Source organism: Ambystoma mexicanum, chromosome 5p (genome assembly GCF_040938575.1).
Source record: "Ambystoma mexicanum isolate Mex_15411 chromosome 5p, UKY_AmexF1_1, whole genome shotgun sequence".
NCBI classification, from domain to species: domain Eukaryota; kingdom Metazoa; phylum Chordata; class Amphibia; order Caudata; family Ambystomatidae; genus Ambystoma; species Ambystoma mexicanum.
The window spans coordinates 580,747,012-580,771,479 of record NC_090930.1 but is presented as its reverse complement, the minus strand read 5'-3'; positions in this window follow the sequence as shown (position 1 = coordinate 580,771,479).

Below are 24,468 nucleotides of genomic sequence, written 5' to 3'. Positions count from 1 at the left end.
GCAACAGCAAAAGCCCAACACATGACCAATTACATACGAAGTGACATGTTATAAATGGAAAGAGGCCAGAGACAATCACGCCTGACATGGAATCAGATGAAATGACTGACCCACAACCTCCCACACATACAAAGTCATACACAAATGCTTGCCACCAGTGGTAGCATCATCAAAAGACTGAATGCCTGTTCACATGCACATTGGCCAAGCCAAATTTGCTACTCTCTTACCCGTGTGCTGTGTGTGTCTCCTGCAACACTCTGCTCAGCACACGGCACAGTGAGCAGCCATTGTGTTGGAGATACACCTTGAGCATCACATAAAAAGGACAAACCAAAATAATAACCTATTGAGGCATGTACACGATCCCCAAATGGTAATTGATCATGCGCTGCAGGGACACACTGTGCCAGAGAAGGCAATCTGTGTGCACCTGTGGGCATGGAAGCGTGGTTGTACGTGTGGTGTAGCATTGTGTAACTGCGTGTGTCAGTAGGGACATGCACTCAATATATGCATGTGAAATCAAGTGACCCTCAGAATCCTGTACACATCACATGCGAAGATTACCATGTGTACACCCCAGCATGTCAAGCCACAACAATCCCCTGACACCTGAAAAGTAAAGACAACACAGGCGCAGCCATTGACCAGCAGAACACATCATGTACATAGTACCCCCACATTGACAATGCCAGAGAGTGCCCAAACACTGTAGCCCAAGCTTACTGTCCAACAACAAAAGGCCCTCCCTCATTTACACATCACCATGACCTTTTGAACAACTGTGTCTGTGGTATGTAGCCTTCTTCCTTCTAGTCTACCTGGCTACAGGATCCCCCTACCCCTTGATCTCCATGTTCCACCTTGCGTGTAAATAGGGTCCAGCCCCCTCAGAGGCCACCTTGACTGGTAAACATACCAAATACCAAAATATCAAATGCTGTAGCCCCCAAAAAACACTGGAAGAGTCTCCAGTAGGTGACTTGAAGTTCTACAAATGTCCAAGCACATGTCCAAGCAGAATGATAGAACAACCAAGGTAGCACAGTTCAACAATGGTACAACAGGATGGTTACCAATTTCAGTACACAATATACAATGAGGATGCAACAACTGAAGGGTAGTGTCACAACTCCAGTCTCCAGGCGCAGGAGTGGCACGAACCAACCACCCCCTCCATGGTCTGGGCGCCTGCAAGGTAAAACTTACACAGGCCTCCGAGACCCCGGCGGGGAAAGAGGGTCAGGGATCTGTTGGGATCTGTTGTTTGGATAGGCATTGGTATTCAGGATAACCAGAAAGAGGGGCAGGAGAGGGGAGTTGGATGGTCAAGGGAAAGTATGCAAAATACAAAATACAACTATTGACAATAACACTTAATCAATCAGAGAAAACATGTTCTACATGCACATTGTACAAAATGAGTCAAATGCAAGCCAAAGAGAGACTTATCTCTGGGGTGAGTGCTGGCCTCCTGCCTGTGCACTCTCAGGTCCAGTAACAGGAGCAGTTCAATGCTGCAAAGAGAGCGTGAGTTACTAATCTGTGTGTGTTTTCAACCACCCCCACCCACCCAGCAGTGACGGGCACCTGCCAGCAGGCCCCGAATCATGTCCCCCAACCACCCACCCACCCAGCAGTGACAGGCACCTGCCACAAGGCCTTGACTCATGTCCCCCAACCACCCACCCACCCAGTAGTGACGGGCACCTGCCAGCAAGCCCAGACTCATGTCCCCCAAGCAGTGACGGGCACCTGCCAGTAGGCCCAGACTCATGTCCCCCTGCACCCCCACCCACCCAGCAGTGACGAGCACCTGCCAGCAGGCCCCGACTCATGTCCCCAACCACCCACCCACCCAGCAGTTATGGGCACCTGCCAGCAGGCACCGACTCATGTCCTCCTGTACCCCCACCCACCCAGCAGCGATGGGCACCTGCCAGCAGGCCCCGACTCATGTCCCCCTGCACCCCCACCCACCCAGCAGTGATGGGCACCTGCCAGCATGCCCCGACTCATGTCCCCCAAACACCCACCCACCCAGCAGTGACTGGCACCTGCCAGCAGGCCCGGACCCATGTCCCTCTGCACCCCCACCCACCCAGCAGTAACGGGCACCTGCCAGCAGGCCCCGACTCATGTCCCCCAACCACCCACCCAGCAGTGACGGGCACCTGCCAGCAGGCCCCAACTCATGTCCCCCTGCACCCCTACCCACCCACCACTGATGTGCACCTGCAAGCAGGCCCAAACACATGGCCCACCAAACAACATGTCCTGACAAAACAGACCCATGTCCCCAATGCCAACCCTATTCCCCCTTGCTCCCCAGTACAAGCATGCAACCATCCACAGAACCCATTCCCAAATTACCCATGCCATGACAGTCTTAAATGGACCACCATGCCCATGCAGGAATGCACAACGGAGCCACACAGTGGCAACACATGACAGAGGCAATGTTCATTGAGACATGCACAAAACCAAGGATAGAACACAATACCAATATTGAAGTTAGCTAAAATGTATTACAACATTATGAACTGACATTGAAGAAATGAAACTCGAAAATAAATGTCCAATGAGAGAAATTGAAAAAAAGAAAATGTTGATCCAATGAAGAAAAAATGAAATATGTCATGTTGGATGAAAATGTGGTCCATTGCCATTGTCTATTAGAGAATTAAAGAATATTAGAAATTAAAGAAAACCAACGATCCATGGGAAAATTTAAAAAGAAAGTATATACAATGGAAGTCCAAATGGTCCATGATCCACAAACAAAAGGAAACCTGCAAAAAAGTCCTATGAAGAATAAACTATATACACAAAGTGGAGCAATGTCCATGAACTCCAAAATAAAAGTAAAAAGAAAGGAAGCCTAACACTAATGAACTATGTACAATGGCGGCGGGCAAGTCCAACGGCTCACTTGTTGATGTTTTGGGCCAGGACATCATCGAACTCCACGTCGATGAAGGCGGGCCTCTTCCCTGGCCTCGAGGTCTCGCAGGGATGAACTCATGGCCTCTTCCAACTCCCTGCGAGTTGTCTAATCAGAGTATCCATCACATTACGCAATTTACACGGCGGCGTCCCAATATAAGACGCTTGTTATAGTATCCCAATCCAAAACGGAAAATAAAGTGCACTTAGTACATAGTTCTTACCTAGTCTAGTTCAAAAGTACTCCGAAAGGGATGGCTACCTCCTGATGTATCCGTGTTGCATACGATAAAGTTAATGCCTTCTGGAAGGCAAATATGTATGAAGTAAAACAACACTTCCCGTCACATGACCAGATAACGTGACGTAAAAACGTCCAAACATGCGGCGTGTAGGCATGTACATTGCATAATGTGATGGTTACTCTGATTACCAGATTTAACTCATTAGTTGGATGTGAGTGAACTTATTCATTGTTATGTTGGTTATGGGTTGCTATGGTACCGTAGTGTACACATGCGGTTACTACAACCCATTCATGGATATAACTAACTCTACGAGGTCTATGATCAGGCTTAGATGCTGTAGCCTATGAAGTTAAGGGGATGGCTTAGATTCTGTGTTTGAATAATTGTGTGTGATTAACACTGATGGTATCCTTGTGTAATGTTCTGTACCAACATTCCGAACGTCTGTGCCCAGAAGTTACTGTACTCTGCAGTTGAGAGGCATGCATATATTTGTATAGGTTCGGCCAAGATATTGGTGGCACATTTCCAGTGTGTAAGCGTCTCCTTCAAGGGTGGTTTTTGGTTGATTCTCGTCTATTATCATCACACAGACGCTAATTAGGTAAGCATTCCATTTAGACTACAGTAGATTCATCAGTTAACTACGTCCCTATGCATTTTAAATTGATCGCCCTCTACAATTTCTTTGTCGAGTACTTTCAGAATTCATTTGAGTATGGGCTACTTCAGATTAGATACGACACATGGGACTCCTCTCGGTGGGTGCCAGTGTACACTCTGAACATATTAAGTCTGTAAAGTCAGCATCTTCGTGGAAACATAATCCTCAAATTGTGTTTGAGCAATACAGGTACATTTTAGGGTTAGACTTTTTTATTTCTATTTTCTACTCCTCGGAGTTCAATCACATGTTTCCCTTTTAGTTTTACTTGTTGGAGTCACACCATATGTAAACCTGGTCACATTATGCATTGAGACAATGTGCATTGTAACATGAATCATACACATGAAAGAGTGTAACGTTATCTTTGGTATGTTGGTCCAACAATAATTTTTGCAATGAAATGTTTAGGTATTCTTTTTTTTTTTTAATCGTTTTAACAATGGGTTGATGGATATTCTCTGTACATATGTGTGATTACAGATTACTTCGGCCTTGAGGAAGGGGGTGTTCCCCGAAACGCCTAGAGCGCGAATCTTCATCTCATCACAAGAACATTGTATATATCCTTTTTTCATGTTGGTTGTTGTTCATTTTCTACTATATGTTTATATTCAAATGTTAACCAGAAGCTACTGGATATAATTAGTTGTGTTTGTTTTGCTTAACATTTGATTACAATTTTGTAAAAACTTAAAGAGTGTCTTGACTTATTTTGTATCAGCTTTAATGGTGTGCAGGTGACGGGAGTGTCTTTAGAAATAGACACTTTTTTCTTTTTCATGTTATTCTTCATTGCAATTTCATATTATACTAATACACACATCCACACACAACCTACACCTGGGCCTACTCAGGGTTGCACAATTCACTACACACATGCCCCACCCATTACTCCAATTTTGCATGATTTGCCCCCCTCAGGTCGCATGCGTCCAATTCGGCATGCACTTAATACATTATCCTCAAACTGAATTTCTTTGGGGACATGGGAGCTGAACATACATTCCAACAGCTCCATGATAGAAGCAGACCAGCCAATAAAATTTAAATTGGCAACATAAATTCTCCTGCGTGATGTGTTTAAACAACATGCCAACTATGGTCGAATGATATAATATACTGAATGCTACTACTTAGCTTAAGACAGCCAGAGCAGGTATCAGAGGCCAACCCAACTCATGCAAGAAATGAAAGGACTCCGGAATGGTTAGGTGGGCGGGGCAATGCTAAATTCAAGAAGATATTCCCTAAGACAGTGATGTTGTAAATATTCTAGATAACAAAATAAACTACAATAAAAAACAACAACCTTTAGTTAACCGACTTAAAAAAACTGTTATTTCAAAATTCTGTACCTTGCTGTAATAAAGGAATAAAATCACACAGGGAGGTGCTTGTAATTCAATGTGATTCGTCCCAGCAATTCAATTATAACACAATGAGGGAACAATACCCCAAGTTAAATTTGAGAGAAACAACATTAGTCACGTGATTCCAAAATGACCCTTGAGAGCGAACCAATGCTGAGTCTAACAGAAGGTGCCCAAGTTTCAAAGTGCATACAAAGAAGACAGTAGGATAGAAAAAAGTTCTAGCTAGCACTGCTTAGAATCCCTCTAGTGCTAGGTAATGCTGGTGTGCCACCTATCTAAAAGTTGACAGGATATGGAAAGGAATTATTTACCACAATAATAGTATGCACCTTGGAAAACAATAAATGATTTAGAGGCTAGGGACTGTCTCCTGTTGGAGACACAGCATCAAACACGCTGCGTAGGAAACGCAAGTTGAGGCGTGACAGGCAGTAAGTAAAATCAATGTTTAGAAAACACACACACTAGGTCAGTCTACTCATGGTGATGATACAGTTTTAATGACCTGTAGTTCTGATCTAATGAGTGTTGATGGTAATAAAAGATAATCAAGGTTATCAATTTAGAAAAGTGTATTATGATAACCCAAGGTGTAAATGTGATCATACAAATTGTTCACACTTAGTGTTTCTATTATGAAACTGTTGTAGACAAAGAAGGCTTTCTCAAAGGACCAACAGTGACATCAGGGAAAAGGAGAAGAGGCTTCATAAGTGGAGCCTGTCTCACAGTGTGGACTGTTACAGGCTCTGTCTGCCCTAGCTGTGCATATAGAGATACAGAGATCACTTGGTAGGCTCCTCCTAGCACAATGGGGGAAAGAGCACTTCAGCGAGTCCTACATAGTTGTATATGTTAATTATATAGCGTAGATAGACACAAACATCATTTAGAGGCAAAGGGTGTTGCTGTTGGCATTCCTAGTGCTTTCATTCCTCAACTTTCTCTCATCTCTTCTCACAGTGTGTCAGCATCCCAATTGATGCTCTGTCCATTTTCAATATTTTCTGTATAGTAAACTTGAACATTGTCAACTGTAATGAACAAACTGCCACAATCCCATCACCCATATAATAACCATTAAAATCCTCTGGCCTAATGATGACAGTGGGCTAGTAAGACAAATCAGCCAGACCCCTGTTATATCTGTGTTTCCTTGCCAATTCTTAGTGAATTCCTGGTATATATCTGCATGTTCTTGTAAAATGTGTATGTTTGTTGACACCTTTCCACTTTCATCAACATAAAGAAACATGTTCTATTAATGACCACACAAACACCTAACTCTTTTGTCGAAAGTAGGTTCAATCTTTGAGAAATCTGATGTAAGATGTGACCCATTATCTGTTGTTCTTTTGCCTAGTACCCAGTACATGATTTGTAAAGAAATAAGTTACTGGGCCAATATATGTTTTACTAGCTTGCCTGTGACACTACAGAAGGCAGTTCCTCACCATTGCTGCCACCTCCAACAGCTGCTTCCCACAGTGTTGATATATTTGGGGTTGAGCGACAGCTTGCACATGCTCAAGTGGGTTGATGGATGCACTGACTATCATCACCTCAACATCAAACTGAGCCTCAGACAATAAGTGCCAGGGCTGAAAAATAAGTTGCACGGCTGAGCCCTGGCAAACAAACACACACATTAAGCACTGTTGTTACCCCAAACCTTGCTATTATATCATGCACTACGCGTTTCACCAATGTTTATACAGAGCGATTCCTGGTGCGGAAGGCCTCCGGCCACCTGCTGAAGATATACCTTAGCCCATTTTTCATCTTCAGAAGGGGCACGCAGAAATTGAAATGCAATGTTCCCATGGAGTGTTTGGTCTTGCTTCAGTAAAATTGAGGCATTAAATAAGAGATATGATAGACTGTAATTCCACCTTTGTAGTTTGCAGTCTCATTTGACCATGTGCCAATTTTTACATTGAAAGTATTATTTGTAAAGTAAAAATACTATTCATAAAGTAAAAATGCATATTCTGCAACAAATAAGGGCTATCACAATGGTGATAAGTTACCTAATTGCCACACACTTAGCACAATGTCAAGGAAACAACAGTGAACTCTTGAAATGCTTAGGTCTTAGTAAGGTCAGGATAGTTAGTGACGAAACTCATTATCACATTCAACAATAGACTGATCAACACGGAAGGTTACCATGTATTTCTGTAAGAATGCATTGAGCAATGGTAAAATCGGTTTACTTCTAATAGTTGGCCACCAGGAAGAAAACATTATCGTCAACATCACATCAAGATATGCTATTTTCCTTACATCTCTTACTCTCCATCTTCTCTTTCCACCTTTCTTCTTTTTGTACCGATTTTCTACTAGATTGAATTAGTCAACCAGATCCACATACATTGTATTTCATCTTAGTGAAGTCACTGTGATATTCAATTTTCACTTACAACCACTTAGAAACTGTTAGAATGTTACTCCACAGAGGAAATTACCAGTTCACAATAATCATCTTTTTGGATTAAACGGAGTATGCACTTTAAATTACTAAATAAATAACTTCCATTTGGAATCTGTTTATTATTTCCATTGGAATATTGTTCCAAACATTATCAAAATACTATGTAGGATATGATTCCTATTTGAGATTTTGACAATTCTGAAAGTCTACATATAACTTTAATTTCCAATCTGCGATATGATATGATATGGCATTTATAATGCACCTGTACACACGTGTTTCTAGGCACGACAAGACAAGGAGGGGGAAACAAAAGGGAGGACAAAACAACAATCTTGCTAGGCCTTGTGTTATTCAGATCGTGCAAGAGCAGGGAAGGGGGAGGGGAGAAGTGCTGAGGGTAGCGGGAGGATGGAGAAGTGCAGGATAAGAGGAAAAAACAGAGTGCAGCCAATGGGTGGCAAATAAGTGCAAGAGAGGGGAGTGTAGGGTTACAGATACAGACCACAAGTGCAGCAGAGCCAAAAGGCAGCGCAGGATTGCAGCTGGACAAGCAGGGACCTGGGCCTGAATTTAGAGAATGATATGATATGATATGATATGGCATTTATAATGCACCTCTACACAAGTGTTCCATTGCGCGGCGAGGCAAGGGAGAGGAACAAAGGGAGGACAGACAAATGATCCTACTAGGCCAGGTGTCATTCGGATCGTGCAAGTGCGTGGGAAGGTGGGGAGGACAGTGCAGTACATGGGAAAAGATAACAATAAGTATGTAAGGCCAGCTAGTGGCAACTGCATGGGTAAGTGCAGACACCCGGTGTCAAGGGCTAGTAGGGGGGACTGTAGGGATACAGAAACAGTCCCCAATTGTGGAGCTTACTGGGTGGGCAGTGCAGTTGTTGACGCTGGCGAGGGGGGACCTGGGCCCGAGATCAGAGGGTGTCCAGGTGGCCAGTGCAGTTCAGGTTACAGCTAGGAGGTCAGCAGAGGAGAGGAGGAGAACAAGCAGAAGCAAAGAGAAAGGTTTTTAGGTGCTTCTGGAACAGTAGATGGTTCTCCTCAAATTTCAGGGAGGCAGGGAGGTTGTTCCAGAGGGAGGCACCAGCCGAAGAAAGAGATCAACCCCCAACTCATTGCTTGGAGAAGCGACTGACCTTGAGGGAGTGACCAGGTGACAAGTGCGTTGAGTTGAGTTGCTTTCGGAACCAGAGATGATTATGGTCATTTTCAGAGAGGCAGGAATGCAGTTCCAGATGGAGGACCCAGCTGAAGAAAAACATCTGTCCCCAACTTCCCCCCAAAATGTTGAACCCAGTGTAGTGGGGCACCATATTCTGTCCTAGTACCATCACATTTCCCTGTGTCTGGAGTGATGCTAAACGGCAACCCTTGCAATGTTTTTCTGCTCTCTGTCTGTCCCGTTGATGCGTGTGACTGCACCTGTGGGAGTGGTTGTTGTGTTGTTTGTATTTGTGCTTTTACAGGCAGGGCCTGTTGGGGATGAACCTGCTACTAGAGGGACCTTGCTGCTGTGTCTTGTGGTATGCCTGCTCCTGCCCTTGCAGCCCAAAGGAACACATGCGCACAAAGTGCCCTATGTTCCTGAATATAAAATTTGGGCACATCGACCCGTATCCTTCTCCCATATATCCTCCCTCTCTCCCTCATTGGGGGCATCCACTTCCCATTTGGAAATATCCCCCATATTGGTAGACTCACCCTTGCGGCCAGGACCCCTTTTGCTGCATCCCCCATTTTGGGGCATATGGCAGTGGCACATGTCCCCAAGGTTGTGGTATCTTCCCCACTGGTAACACCCCCTGTTGGGCGGGAGCCACTGCAGCAGCATCGGTTACGAGCAAAGCCCCTCCATCGCATACCTAGTAAGCTTCTTCTGAACCAGCTTGTTCACTGCCTTGGCAGCATTTTCTGTGGTCTGTCTAACGCTCTAGTGCTTCCTCTTACAGTAGTGTACTACTGTCGCCTGTATCTCTGGTTACCCCTTTGCCCCTTTGCATCTATTCCAACTATGCTATCTAAAGATGCCTGCATATCCGATGGTAGTCCTTTGGCCGATATGTGGTAGACTAGAGGTATAAATTTGTTCCACGGTTTCCAGGTCTCCTGCGTCCAGAGCTCATAGACTTGTTTTATATACTCTGCTGGTTTTATCTTATGACACATGACAGCTCCTAAGCATGAGCTATCCAGATACATTTACTTCAATACCTTACACATGTGAGCTCAGCAATTATTGAATTGCGTGTGCATTTGTGTTTAACCTCACCCCTTATGTCCTGCCTGTTCTCCTATAAACGCAGTGAATACACTTTTCATATCTCCTACTGCTAACATCACACCTGCAGTCTCTTTTTCAAGTGTGTATATCCATTTACTAGCCTCTGCCACAAGGGAGGGCAAACTGCATGTTAGAATATCTCTGTCCATTGTCAGCCATGTAGTGTGCAACCCTTTTCTTCTTCTGTAGAAATGGTATCTGTGTCACCCATAGGCCTCTTTCTAGCCCCTCTCTTGTCACCTGTCCCCCTCCTGCCTGTGGGTTCTCCTTCTGATTGTGGAGGACACTTGACTAGTCCCTTCTTGCCTCCTCACTTTCTCCTCTGCTTCCGCCCCTTTCTCCTGTCTGTCTCAGGTGTCAATTGCTTGTCCTCCCAGTCACTCATTTCCTCCTCCTCTTCTTCCTCCTCTGATAGGACACTGTTATTGTCCCATATTTCCTTCTCTCCACCTTCCCTGTTCATTTTAAATGTTACCCCCCTGAAATCCACCATTTTTCATCCCATTTGTCCCCCGCTCTTGTCTTCCTCCAGACCTCCTTTTCTAGAGCTCTCTCTGCTTCATTGAACTGCGTGTCCACCTGTTGCCGGGTGCTCTTTGCTGTGTCTGATACATCCCCCTGTGTCTCCCTCATTTGCATGTCCCTTCCTTAACTTTTTCCCTTGCCCATCCTCTTCTTTTTCTGGGGACACCCACTGCCGGTTTGTAGATTCAGGCAAAGGTTCAAACGCTGGGTATATTCCATATGATGGGGTTGGGAACTGTGTTCATCTCTCGCCTCTTATTTTTCAACCTCACCCCTAGTCTGCTCCTCCTTTTTCTCCTCATATAACTTCCAGATGCCCAAAATACTCTCCCCATTCTTCAACTTTGAGCCATTGTATTTAATAATAAAAATGAAGACATATATTCTATTATTCTGATATGAAACATTCCCTCACCTTGTCATGCAGAAAAACAACCTCCTGTAGTTTCCTTAACCCATTGAAAGTTACATTTTAATATTGTATCATGATATTGGGGTAGTGTTTAACACTGGGATCAAGGGGGCTGTCCTGAAAAGCCATTATTCACCCTCTCTCCTTCCCCTATGCTTAATCCTAATTGTCCCCCTTTTTCTCCTACTCCTCTATACTCCCCTTTTCCGTCAATCTTCCTTATGTTTGCACCCACACCCTTAATCACTCCGCAAGTGTGCCTTGCTTACTGCTCTCTCATGCTGGCCTTCTCCACAGGCCCACCCATACACTCCTCTTCCGTGTACACCAACCATCTCCAAAGGCGGGCAGACTCACTCTGTGTTAGTACATCACTGTCCCTTTCCACAGGCTCACCTTTACCTATGTTAGTGTAGAGAGCTGCCAAACCGCACCCTCTCCATTCTGTGTTGACGTCCACTCCTAGAAAACCAAGTGCAGAATCATATAACGGGCACCCTTCAGCTTCGGCCCTTCCACCTTTTTCCACGCCAGACGGCAAACAAGCAAAATGTTCTTTTCTTACTTCTTACCCACAAAACACCACTTAGCAAATTAAAAAACAAGCAACAATCATCATGTGGCAATGTGAATGCATAAGGGCCGGGGTCATTCATGCCATACACGTTATATTCATGCTCATAGTAGTCAGTTGTGGAATAGTTTATCAGTGGAGCTCTGACAGTTTTATTTTGTATAGGGTGGTGAGGTTGGTGGGGGCATTGTGGGCCCATATCAGCTTGAAACCATTCCATATTGAATGTGATCCCTCTTGTATCAGTTTTACTCCTCCTCCCCCCTCTTTTATATCCATAGATATGAAAGATATTGCCCAGTACAATACTACACCAAACAATAGCGTTAAGAATAAAATGCAGAGACGCAAATCCCTCATTTAAAGGAGTACAGCCTAAGGTTATTAACATGCCTCCTATTGCTATCTATTGTAGTTTTGCTGGCATTAAGGGCCCTTGTTTCTGCCATTGGCGAGCCTATAGAGTGAGATACAATTGGGGTAAGCATGCACTGTTCATTTTACTTTTCTTTTGCATATATTTTTATAGAAGCCTTTTTGTCAAATAGTTATTTACATCTTAACATATAGCCAGAGGGACCAAAATCTAAAAAGAAAGAAGGAAACCGAAAGAGTAAAAGACTCTGGCGGAGCAAGAAAGAAGACCATAGAAACAAGATGAACAAGAGAGAAAGAGAGGGAGAGGGGACAGAGAGAGAGAGAAAGAGAGAGAGACAGAGAGAGGGAGAGAGAGAGAGCGAGAGAGCAATCAGATCCTGCAATTTCTGCATTCAATCTTATATACATTTGATATTTTCACTTATGTACACTTTTTTCCTTCTATGTCTTTACATTTTTTTAAATTCCCCTTCAATATGTTTTTGTTCAAGCATCACTGTATTACCTGTCTTTATTATTATCAATGCTATGTTTGTGTTGTCCTTTCCTCAGCATTTTCTTCCCCCTCTGCTGTAACACTAGCATGTGCCTTGAGCATGTCTGATAGATGGATCCAGTATTTCAGCCCCTTTACTTTCACCACAGTGGCTGTACAGTAAATTACTTTGCAGGGGCCGTGAAATTGTGGAGCGTTCCATCGCCACACAAAACTGCGCACATGTACAGTCTCCCCAGACATTAGTTGGACACTTGAGATATCCCTTGCCAAGTTACTTTGTTGCATCCACTTTCTCGTGTGAAGGGTGGAGCTATTTGCTTTGCAATTATCCTCGCTGCTCTGTTTAGTTTTCTCAGGTAATCTCGGAACTCCTCACCCAATACTGTGGCTGTTCTATGTGCATCTGACATTCTTCTTAGGGGTGATAATGGGGTGTGCATGCGCCTCTCTGTCACTATCTTGTGGAGTGACAGGTGGTGGTATTTGCTGGGCTGTTATCTTAATTCAAATAGCACCAAGGGCAAGGACAAGCAGTACACCCAGTTTTTTTCTTAGGGTGTTGCATAGTTTGGACAATCTGCTTTTGAGGAGGCCGTTGATTTTTTCCACAACTCCATTAGTTTGCAGGTGATAAATCAAACACAGTTTGTAAGTAATTCCCATCATCGCAGTTACCGCTTTAAACAGATCATTGACAAAATGTTCCCCGTTGTCAGAGCATATGATGTCACAGATCCCCCATCAGGGAAACACCTCTCTCACAAAAACATTTGCCACACATTCTGCATCTGGGTCAGTGCAGGGTCCCGCTTCCTCCCAATGTGAAAAGGGGCAGACCACCACAATTGTGCTCATTACACCTCTCTTCCATATCTGCATAGTCAATATACAGTTCGCAGAATAGTCCAATGGGGTGGGGCAGTGTCCGTCTCAGTGTTTGCAAAGTCATTCATGAATTGTATGTGTGACATGTTGTACATTCTATCACCATTTTTGCCATGTGCGCTTGCAGCCCTGGTACAAACCAATTTTCCTAGATGTCAGCAGCTATGGGTTGTTTTGCATTATGTGCGGGGAAGTGTAATTGCTGAAATGCTATCTGTAACAGTTCCACGCATTACTACTTTTCCCGTACTATTTTGTCGCCAGAGGACGTCCGTTGACAACTGGGTGCACACCCTTTTTGACCATAACTCCTGTTCTTCAGGTGGAGCTCGTTTTTGCAAATCAATTATCTGTGAAATTGGCATTGAGTTGTAGCCTTCACTGTTTTCTTCCTCCAGATTTCTTTTAATATGAATTCACCTTGTACTTCCCTCCCCAGGTGGGCTGCCTCTTTGGCAGCAGCTTCCACTGCCGCGTTTCCCAAGGATATGACATAATTGTTCTTAGTGTGGGCCTGGCATTTAACCAGGACCACCATTGTTGGCTCTGTTAATGCTTCTATTAGCTCTTTCAAAAGCTCAGGATGTTGTGCCTGGGACCCATCTGCTCTCCTGAACCCTCTCCTCCCCCATCGTGACAGTCCCCCGTGTACTGTTTTGGTCATGTAAGATGAGCCTGTGTAAATAGTTACTGCACACCCTTTTGCTGTGTGTAATGCTTCGATCAGTGCCACCAATTCTGCTGCTTGTCCTGAGAAGTGTGTTGGGAACCGTTATTGCACAATTATCTTATATTCGCTTTCTTCCGCTGCAGCCCCTACATCTTTTACTCCTGTCTCTGAGTTTAGTGACGCTGAGCCATCAACAAAATACACCTCTCTTTTCTCCAGGGCATCTTCACTTGCTTTGGGCATGTTATCATCCTCCCCCCTGTATGTGGCATAGTCAAGGTTCTGAATATCTTCTATGGTGCTTGCTTCACTAAGGAAGGTGGCTGGGTTTACTGTTTTGCACCACACTATTTGAGCTGGACAGAATGATCTCATATGCTGTAGCTCTCTGTGTTGTCAGTGTGGATTTTGATCTTTCAGGAATAGCAAACAATGAATGCCCAACGAACAAAGTCACTAAGCACCCCATCACAATTGTGGTGCTTTTTTCAAGTGCGAACACGGCGGCTGCTTGAGCCTGTTCGCATGCACAGTGTCCTTGCATTACCACATCAAGTGTTCCGCTATAGTATGCTAGAGGCTTGTGCCCTAGTGACGTTTTTTGTCTCAGAACTGCTGTTATTAGCATTCCAAACACAGTGTGAGAACAGGTAGAACTTATGATCATAATCAGAGGTGGCTAAAACAGGTGCTGTTGAAATCAATTCTTTGAGTGTCTCAAAGGCTGTGCTAATTTCTGGGGTCCATATCAATGTTGTTTTTTCTCTCTGTGCCTCTTTCAGCGCTTGCAATAGGGGTTTTGTGTATGCTGCGTAATCTATAATCCAGGCACAGCAGTAATTTCACATGCACAGACATTTTTGCATTTCCTTTACTGTGTTTGGTTTGATGACGGCGCACACTGCTGCTGCCCTGCCTGGTATTATTCACTTGCCATCTTTTGATTTGGGTTGGCCCAGATATAACACTTCAGTTAGGCAGTACTGCAATTTTTGTTTGTCTACTTTGTACCCCTTGCCGTCTAGCAGGATGAGCAATATTATTGAGTCCTGTCTGCACTCTTTCTCGTTCTCTCCACAAATTAGGAGATCGTCCACGTACTGAATAATGGTGCTATTTGTGTCAATGTTCCCGAGGTCTTCGTGTAGTATTCTGTTAAAGATACTTGGACTCTCGCAGTATTCCTGGGGCAACCTGCAATGTTTGTACCTCTTTCCCCCCAGGATAAATGCTGTTAAATATTGTGACTCTGGGTCCAGTGGTACCGAGAAAAATGCTTTGTTCAAATCTTCCACTGTAAAACATGTGGCCGACTTTGGGATGCTACACAAAATGGATGCAGGATTTGGGACAAGTGGGAATTCTTTCTGTATGACATCATTAAGAGCCCTTAAGTCCTGTATCATCCTCCAAGCCCCGCCCTTTGCTTTTTTGATTGGATAAATGCATGTATTTTGGATAATGTATTACAGGGTGAATTTGAGGGCACAATGATCCCTTGCTCTAATAGGGCTTGCATTGTTTCTTGAATGCCTTCCTCTGCTTCCCTTGACAAGGGGTATTGTTTCACACAGGGAAGTATTGCCCATTGTTTGAGCTTAATCTTTACTGGGGTCATGTGGGCCTGTGGTCCATAGTATGAATGGTACCTGCTGCATGTCTTTGTTGAAAAATGCTGGCAGTTCACTGATAATGGCCATTAGGGGGGTTGTCACTTGTCTGTGTTGGATCATTATTTTGCATGGGATTGAAATTTCCATAACTATTTCTATATCAGTGTCACTGTCAGTGAGCAGCTATGATATGTCCCCCAGTGCCACATTAGGGTCTATGCACAGTACTGTCCGCCACTTACACCCATGCATGTCCATTCCTATTACCGCTATTCGCCACACAGACACTTGGTCACCATGCAAATCTACGGACATTATCAACCCTGGCACCACTTCTGGGGTTGCCACAGGGGGAAACATAAATTCGGATGGAAGTTGCCATTCTTGTTGCATGATATCTGGCACTTATCTCGTCAACACTTGCATCCCTTGTACAAACATGTCTTGGTCAATGGTTCCTCTTTCAGTAAAGAAGTCATATTAAGCTTGCTGAGGAGTCCCCTCCCTAGTAAGTTTATGGGCGAGTCTTTGTAATACAGCAGGGGTGCTCGCACTGTTTCCCCCCCCCCACAATTACATCCAAGTCTTCAGTGTATGGAACCTCGACCACCGCCCCAGAAAATCCCTGCTTCTCCATTTTTCAATTCGAAAGCGGAAACTGGCCTTCTTTTAGGCACAATTTTTCTACTGTTGAGTCCACCATAAAAATGAATTGTTTGTTTCCTATCTCTGCCCCCATCAGTGGCACCTCGCCTGAGCGAAGGGTCGTTGATATTACTGGACACGCAAGTGCATTCTGTGGGCTGTCCTATGCTGGGTGTCTCATTGTTTCTTGGTTCTTGAAAACATTATCTCCCACTACTGCTGTCCCTCTGAATGGTGCCGGCGCACCATTCGCTGTGGTGGCAAATGGGTTGCTGCTTTCAGGTGTCATATGGTTCTGTGATTGTGTGTGTTGCTGTGCGCTTTGCGAGGGTGCTCTTTGTTCATATGCATACCAGCGATCTGCTTGTTCTTGACGTCTAAATCTGCCCATGGGTAAGCCATATGGGTGACCGGGGTGGGGGTGGCTGTACTGTTGTTCGTTTTGGTATGGTGCCATGGGACGACTGCAACACTCTCTTGAGAAATGACCCCATCTTACACAGTTCCAACATGTTCCATACCCTCCTCCCCTGGCCCCTTGTCCTCCATACCCCCTCTCCACCTCCTGTACCCACCTCTTCCTCCTCTTCTGGCTCTCGGTTGCCATTGGGGCCCTCCATACTGCTTCTCGCCAGCCCATTGCTCCTGTCCGTTTGATGCCCAATTTGCTGCCATTCTGACCTGTATAACTATTGGCCCCTCCTCTCTGTATCCCTGCCGTTCCAAGGGCAGTGTGGCAGCTATTGCTGCAATCTTCACCAATTTCTTCTGTACTAATTTGGCTTTGTCTGCCAACCTTTCCTGCACTCCTTTTCCCTTTCTTTGATCCGCCTACAGTGGTGGACTATGATGCTCTGTATTTCTGGCCAGCCTTTGGCGTCTATCCCAGCTATTTTATTGAGTGCCTTCTGTACTTCCCTTGGTAGGCCCCTTTTGATTATGAAGTAAAACAGGGAGGTGGACTGATCTGAAGCCATGCCTGTCTCTGCTCTCCAAATGTCCTGCACCCGAAGAATGTAAGCAGACGCATCCTCGTCCTCCCCCATGGTACACTGCATTATTGACTGTAAGTCGGGAGTGTATGGGAATGTTCACCACAATGCATCCCACACCAAGGCCCTCAGAATGTTGAATGATGCCCCATCATGGCGGTTGCAATCTAGCGTCACTCCAGGGAACCCCGCCTTCACACACACCCTGTTAGCCTAATCACCTGCTGCAGAAACCAACAGACTCTTAACATCTCCAATTGCTAGGGGGATCCCGGCAGTGTTTTTTTCGAATGTGTATATCCACTTTCTCGCCCCCCCTGAAAGTGGGGGCAATGTTTTCAATAGATTTGCTTTGTCCATTTGTGCCCACGGGACATAGTGCAGCCTTCCCACCCCCTTGTGAATCAATGGCATCTGTAACTTGCTTTTCCCTCGTCCCATGCCCACTTTTACTCCCTTTTTTTCTACTGCTGCTACCTTCCTTTCTCGTTCAATTCCTTAGAATCCTTAGAATCCCTCGGCACCTTTCCTCAATTCCTCTCTCACCAGGTGCATGGGCGTAGGACATGGGGGTGATGAAGGGGACAAATCCCCCCACAATTTTAAGTGCGGGGATATAATAGCTTTTATCCCGCCAGATTATTTGTGTCTCTGTTGCTGTAAAATAAGACTGCAGACTGCACTGCATGTAAGATTACAAAAGTTAAAGTAGAGTCTACTTTTACTTTTGCAAGCTTACAGTAGACTTACTGTCTGCAACTTCTGCTGCTGCCCCATGCCTGCGCATATTGAATATGCCCAGGTCGGGAAACAAACAAACTACACGTGCCCTGCCTGCGCAGTGCAATTCTGTGCATCCTAAGCCTTCGTTTTTCATAACGAAGGAGGAACCAGGCAGCAACGCTTGCTCCAGTGACTCAGAGGTCACCTTAGGGAGTTTCCTATTTAATTTTTTGTTGTGTTTTAGTCAAAGAACTCGACTTTTCACAAAATTAAAATAGCAGTATGTATTAAATTACATATATCATCACTGTATAAAACAAGAGAAAAGAAAACCGAAGAAAATTAAGAAAAAGAAAAGCATTTCAGAGTATAAAATCATTCCAGCAATGGACCATTAGAGAGATCTTTTATAATACTCTGTACTCTATAATGAGAGTTGTGGGGTGCTGGCCATGGGGGAAAGTTGGTAACAAGGTTGCCTTCAAGTCACTTTGCATTGTGCACTGAGCCTTTTATTGACAAGCTAAGTCCCAGAATTATACTCTGGGTTGATGTCATCGTTCTCAGGACAGCTAATTCAGACTTCTCGCTATAGACTGCCTAGATCCAGTTGCTGAGCTTTTTCTGTTGCTGCTATCAAGTTGTGGAATGCTTTCCTCTGAAGTCACACAGTGCACCTGAGCTTGAATTTGCTGAAACGCAAGCACATCAATGAAGAAATCCTGATTTACATCTGTAGCATAAGCACCCTTCATATACAAGAACTTGCATGCCTATTAACTTATTTTATTTTTTATTTATTTATTTACTTGATTTAATCAAATTAATGATTTTTACAAAAGCAAATGAAGAAGAAGAAATAGCTTATTCATAGCTTATTCATATATATTAGTATAATTTACAATATATCTTACACCACCATGCAGTGGTGGCGTGTAGTTATTGTTAAGTTGTTCAACTCATAGAAAGAGCAGTTTTTGGGTGGCTTATAACTTTGGTACCGTTTAATGAATTCTCACCAACTTAGCAGACAACATATAAGGCCAGCTCAGAATTATTCTGCAACGTTTGGTGAGCATTTGTCAAGGGGGGCAATGTTATGTGGGGGTCCCAAAACATTTAAAATCCTCATTGACATAATGGAAAGTAAAATGTGCTCAATCCTAGATGCCAAACCGCTGGACGGATTTGCACCAAACTTGTGCAAGGAGCTGTGGCTTTGTCCCGGAAGCGTGCTTTTGCAAATATGGTTTAAATCCATCAAGTAGATATTTTTAAAATGTCCAAAAAGTAGGTAAAAGAAATTAGTGATATCTGCGACTGGTCTGCAGACTCATTTCCTGGTTCAGTGTCCGTGGACACCTCTGGACCAATCAGAGCCCCATGTGACGCTTGCAAACATCTAATCACCCACTGATTGGTAAATTAAAAATATGAGGTATGTCAAAACTTTTATAATGGACGCCATGTTGGATTTGCAATCTGCACTCGCAGTCCGCGAACATCACAGTAAAAACATATTAAAAATCACAAGATTAACGATATCAAGCTAATTAAACCATCTCTAGGGACGTGAGGGGTGTTGAGGATGGGATGGGATATGGCCATAAAAAGCCCAGAATTGGGTGCACAGGGACTTTGCTGGGATGTTTGTGAAACTTGACAAAAGTTCAGGGACATCCATACATATTCTGCACTATAGAGTTGTTGATAAGCAGTTTTTGAAGGGCTTATATATTTGATGCTACTCAATGAAACTGCTTGACATTTTGCAATATCATTTTAGACCCATCCTTGAATGGCTCTGTTTGGCCAAGAGGGAATAAAACTAGAGAGGGGATCCAAAAATGTTTGAGTGGCTTATATATTTGGTGCCATTTGACGAATTTGCACAAACATTTGCAAAAATATTTTAGACCCAACTTTAAATGTATTTGCAAAGTTTGGTGGGATTTTGTCAAGAGGGGGCAAAACTGGAGGGGCTTTCCATCATTTTTAGATGGCTTATAATTGGTGCAATAACTTACCATCGCCATGCACTGCTAACACTAACACCCAGGACTTCAAAGTTGACATCACAAAGGACGTCATTTGTTAGGTTTTTATTAGTGAAACATAACCATAACTTCTCTTCAACATAGCTCTTTAAGTTAATTTCCTAGGTTTTTACCAGAGCGATTAATTTGCTACAAGTTCCTTATGTCTATTTTTAATCAGGACACCTAATAAATTACATTCACACACAATGTGGCTTCTCTGGAGTCCGCAAACAGAGGGAAAGTCTGCGAACATTAGATGACACCAACAAAACCCAGAAGCACAGGGGCAACAGAAAATGTTGCACCCTTCAACCCACAAAAAACATACACATAAAAAAAATCACTTATATTTGCTACACCGAAATATACTTTTGTATACAATTCAACATTTGAAAATGTGAAAACTCTTGGTTGATCTATCACTCAATATTATAGAATGCACCAAGCACAAACCATAACTGTACAACTCAGATTACCAGTTCAGTACAACTATAGACTAAGGTAGACTAGCAACTCATTTCAAAACAATCTCTCACCAAATTGTACAAAAAAAATACAGTGCAATTATTTCTTTATTATTACCATTCAGTATATAAACATTTGTCATAAAGAAATATTACAATTTGTTATTTGGAAAGAAATTGCAAACAAACTTGAATAGCTCAAGGAAAATTTCCCAAAAGAAGAAATGAGTGATGATGCAATCTCTAATGGTGAACAATGCAACTTTTAATAGAAGCAAATAATGTCCTTTATAATCAGTTAATTTAAATAATAATGTCTTCTTTTCTTATGGTAAATACTTTACTTCAACAAGTTCAACAATGAATTATGAAGAAGTAGACCAATTCGAAACACGATCCCAATCCCCAAATGTACATAGTGAACTAATAATTGGGTCTAAAAAGCTGGAAAAACGAAATAATAATGTTAAAATCATGATATTTGAAATATTAATTATCACTGTCCCACCTCCCCCCCTTCCCCCAACAATCACCCCAATCAGATTCTGAAAATGTACAGGAAAGATAGTTTGAGTAATCTTCTCTCCCTCCCTCAATCATGACTTCCTACAAATTCCAAATTCTCCCATGTATGTTTCCCATTCCGATACCGCATCCCTTTCATGAATAACGTTTTATTTTTTCTACAATAATTATAAATAATTATTATAAATGGTTATTTATTACACGCTTAATACCGAGGAGGATTCAAACCTGTGTTTCTCTGTATCGACTTGCTTCCAAGACAAGCGTGGTGTCACTGATGTATACTACCCGTGCCAAAATGTCTTGCATATTGTTGTGTGATATATATATATATAAATATATATATATATATTTTTTTTTTTAAGTGCCTAACTAATAATCTGTGGACTATACAACACTCTGGGATGTCTGTTCCAAAATGTGGGTGTCTGCAGACAGCTTGCCATGTCCGGGCATGTCAGTTTTCGCATGACGCACTTTTATTTAGTCCGCAGACAGCGCACCCATTTGCGGACATCGATGGGCATGCGCCATGCGTCTACTGCCCGATGGGTATCCGCGGATGACTATTGGTGCCGCAGACTAACGACTGGCCACAACCACCTCAATAGAATTAAACCATATAACAAGTATGTACAATACACCTTGACATAGCAAAACTCGCTGTGAACCCCCTGCCATCCAAATGATATCACGGACACCAAAATTGACAGCAGACTTGGCAGCACCTACATGCCCTTTTTCACCAAGAAAACAGCTCCATATCATCTTTATTCCACTGCCTGACCCTTTCCAGGCCCTATTTTGGCCACCAAATAACCCCAAATGTGTTTTACAAAGTGTACACAGTGTTGTCTGTGGACTACCGCAGTGTCTGTGGGCTCAGCGGCACATACACGCCCTTTTTTCACATGTCAAAACTGCTCCATATAATCTTTATTCCACGCCTCCACCCTTTCCAGTGCCTCTTTCGGGCACCAAATAACCCTAAATGTGTTTTCCAGACATTTTCCCCACCATGTTATCCGCGAACACAGGCGGCTATCTGCAGATCCAACATGGTGATCGTTTAAAAAAATATAACACACCTTGGGCCTCATTACGACCCAGGCGGTAAGTTACCGCCTGGGTCGTACCCTTACCACCATGGTGTAAACTACATTGACACCATGGTGGATGGCGGATTTACCGCCCCATTCCAAGGTGAGTGGGGCGGTAAATCCCCATTTCCCATTTTACCCTTCCCCATTCCCATTTTTGCCCCATAGCGTATAATGGGAGTGGGGAAGGCGCTAATTACGCCACCGTAAATTACGGTGGCATAATTAGCACCATGGTCCCTTAGCGCCATGGATTTTAACGCCTGCAAAAAGCAGGCGTTAAAATCACCATGGCGCTAAGGGACCTTGTAATCAGGCGTTAAGGGTCGGCGCCGTTTACGGCGCCGTTAACCCCTTAACGCCTGACTCGTAATGAGGCCCCTTATGTTTTTCACCATCCAGATAGTGGGCGCGTACAATGTTTGGACCATAATTAGTCCAGACGATCTGTGGACCCCGAATCAGGAACTGAGTTCACGGACCGAACCACGATATCACTAATTTTTCTACTTTTTGGCCATTTAAAAAAAAAAACTACTGGATGGATTTACACCAAATTTACAAAATCATGCTTTCCGGACCACGCCACTGCTCCTGGTGCAAATTTGATGACAATCTGTGCAGCGGTTTAGGCTGTAGACGCAAGCAAAATTTGTTTTCCATTGTTTTTATGAGGATTTCCATAAATTGCGGGACCCTCTATATCTTTTTCCCCACTGGCCGAAACCACTGCAAACTTCTCAGAATTATTCCCTGACGATGATTTGTCTGGGGGTAGTTATAAGCCGACCAAAAAGTGCTCTATGAGTTGAGCCACTTAATAACTACAGGGCCGCTACCACAGGCCCTGTAATGTATGATTCGCAAAGAAATCACTAGATGTTTTGACTTAACTTCACAACTACAAAACGTTTCAATATCTGCACAAATTCACTGGAGTAATTGAAGCTTGGCAGACTGCTACATAACATTTCCCTGTTTATCCATTGTGTGACCAGCTTGTTCTTTATGGAGATTTCGATTTGAACTAGTCCTCCAAGCCCTGCCCGAGAATAAGCGATTCTCGGAAAGGCACAGCAGTAGATCAAGTGCAGAAGTCAGTTTCCTTCATTATTTTAAGTAACTCCCACATCACAAGACGTGTTAGCTATAGGACCTGCTGAACAAACGTATGTTACCTTGGCCTGCTGAACAAATGTTTATTACGTATGTGAATATATTTCCCAACACTAGTGTTCATTTTCTTAATGGGTTGACTAATGCATATGCATCATTCATTTTGCAACCGCTTACTGGTGTTTTGTTAAATCAACGTTGGCAATGATTGTCCAGTTGCGAGCAGTTGCTGCTTTGCAAGCTGCAAGGTTGTGACCAGCTACATAAATGGAGACATTTAATGGCAGTTGTCGAAACAGACTAACAAATGCCCAGCAGAGGTTCTTGAAAACACCTCAACCTTGTGCCTCTGCTGTGAAGTTTATTGAGCTTTGGGATTACTGAAGGTTGCCCAGGCCTGAAGTTTTTGATTGTGAGTTTTATGTTATGATTGAATGTACTGACCTGTGACTGAACCTCATAGCTTTGAGGTTAAGAATTAATTTTTGGATGAAACGGATTGTCTTTGGTGAGTAATTTGAAATGGGTGAAAATATGTGTTATGTTGTCTTCCTGCTGTGGCCAACAAGTACAAAGAACATTTGTGACACCTTATATGTAGGAAAATGCTAACACAAGTAAGTACAATAATATAGGAAATTCTTCTCAATTTTAAATGCCCCTAAGTATAATCACTACTGGTTAGTTTCAGCTTACAATGGGACTTTTTCTATCATTCACCATATACATGGAAAACCACATGCAGCAAAACCCATGTTTTCGCACATTATTTTTTTATCAAAGACCCTACTTCAAAACTGGATTTTCCATTCACACTATAAATGATGTTGTTGTGCCTTTGTAAAGCTTGATATTACGTTTCTTTGTTTGCCTCTTCGTACGATATATAGGGACACTTTCATGTGCTCTATGATATTGGCAGCAGTATTGTTGTCTTAATAATGATGACAAGGACACAAATGTGTCAACGCAAACATTTCAACAAACAAACTTGTTAAATAGCACTTCACTTATATTTTACATGCATTTGCATTGTTAGCTCCAGTTTTGCACGTTCAGTAGCAAGGGCATCATTGCAATTTGGGAGGTGGAGATAAAATAAATTGTATTTGCGAAATACTGCCATTTTTACCACCCGCCTAGTTCTCTATGTGTGGAGGGAAATACTCCCAGCAGTATTACAATGGAATACCCAAAAGCTATTATGTGTTGGATTTTCAAATGCACCCAACACGTATACTTCTATTCAAGAGGACAAAATGGCATCAACATTGTTTTGAAGATTATCACTCTACAGAATGGAAGCGTAAGCAGGAAAAACGAGTTTCATAGACT